Genomic DNA, 1827 nt, shown 5'->3' on the forward strand with positions numbered 1-1827 from the left:
CGTGGGATTGATTTTTGCGGGACAATGTGTAGTTTTCATTAGTACTATTTTGGGGTACATAGGACTTATAGATGAACTTTTATTTTATTTTTTATGGGGGGAATGGGAGAAAAGAGAGAATTTTGCCGTTGTTTTTTGCGTTTTCTTTGGACGCCGTTCATCCGGCGGTTTAATTAATGTGTTCATTTTATTGGTCAAGTTGTTACGATCGCGGGGATACCATATATGTGTATGTGTGATTTGTTTTGACCGTTTTATTAAATAAAACCACTTTTTGGGGCAAAAAAGTAGTTTTATTTGACTTTGACTGTAATTTTTTTTATTTTTTTTTTCACAAACTTTATTTAACGGTTTTACTTTTTTTTTTTTAGTCCCACCAGGGGACTTCACTATGCGATATGCCGATCGCATATATAATGCTTTGGTATACTTCGTATACCAAAGCATTATTGCCTGTCAGTGTAAAACTGACAGGCAACCTGTTAGGTCATGCCTCTGGCATCGCCTAACAGGCAGATGCTGAAGACAGACCTGGGGGTCTTTGTTAGATCCCCGGCTGTCATGGAAACCCGACGGCGACCCGCGATTTGTTTGCGGGGGCGCCGATCGGGAGACAGAGGGAGTTCCCCCCTCTGTCAAACACATTAAATGCCGCTGTCACTGTTGACAGCGGCATTTAATGGGTTAAACTGCCGGAATCGGCGCGTGCTTCGATTCCGGCAGTTGCAGCAGGAGCCAGGCTGTGTATAACAGCCGTGCTCCTGCCGCTGATCGCGTGGGTAAACTGTCAGTACCCGCGCGATCACAGGACGGATATATCCGTCCTCCTGCGCGAACTAGCAGCTGCTGAGGACGGATATATCCGTCCTTCGGCGTTAAGGGGTTAACAACGGTCAATGTGTTTTGAGTGCGCCATCTATTGGGAAAACGTGGGCATTGCAGGGAAAGGGGAAAAAAAAGGAGGTTTTTACTATTATTTGGACAAGTTCGGCGGGCCGGATTAAAAAGCCTAACGGGCCGTATGTGGCCCGCGGGCCGTAGTTTGCCCATGTCTGATCTAGAGGAAGTAAAAGTCGTAACAAGGTTTCCATAGGTGAACCTGCGGAAGGATCATTACGAGCGATCCGAGAGAGAGGGCGCCTCTACCAGCACCCGTGCCGTGCCTGCGTAGGTGTGTGTCGTTCCGAGAGAAGGTGAAGCATCGGCCGCGGGGAGGAGGCTCGCTCCCCATTCCCTATCCAGCATCGGGCGAAGAAGCGCGAGGCCGGAGTGATTTCAACAAAGCGAAGTGCCGAGGTGAGGAGGTCCGTCGGGGGCTCAGCGCGACCTCCCCTCTCGCTCTTTGCCACGCCGTTCCCCCGCAGCCGTCCCAAACATCCTCCGCCTCGGGCCGCCCGATTCCTCCCTACGGCGGGCAGTGGATGAGGGCAGCTCCCGCTGAGGGCGGGCCGTACGAGTGGAGGTACTTGGAGTGGGTCGGCGGAGATATTGTGTCGTGTAAGCCGATAGGCCTGCGGGGGCTGGTCGTCGGCTTAGCGCTCGTCAGGCTCCTGCCGGCGCCGCTGCCGGGTCCCCATCGTCGGACGCCTCACGGGTGGCGAACCCTGCTCTGACTGCCGAGTAGCGCGGGGAATGTGAACTCTGTGTCCCCCGAACAGGCCGACCCGGGTACCACTCGCCGAACCCTGCCACGCGCCCACGGTCGGGGTGGGGCGGGCGGAGGCGGTAGGTCGCAAAGTCTCGAGTCCTCCTCTCAAGAGAGGGGGCCGAGCGCCTGGGCACAGGGCCCTGATAAACCACCATGATTCGGGTAAACCATCCGCTCCG

The sequence above is a fragment of the Rhinoderma darwinii genome, chromosome 5 (assembly GCF_050947455.1).
Source record: "Rhinoderma darwinii isolate aRhiDar2 chromosome 5, aRhiDar2.hap1, whole genome shotgun sequence".
NCBI lineage: Eukaryota > Metazoa > Chordata > Amphibia > Anura > Rhinodermatidae > Rhinoderma > Rhinoderma darwinii.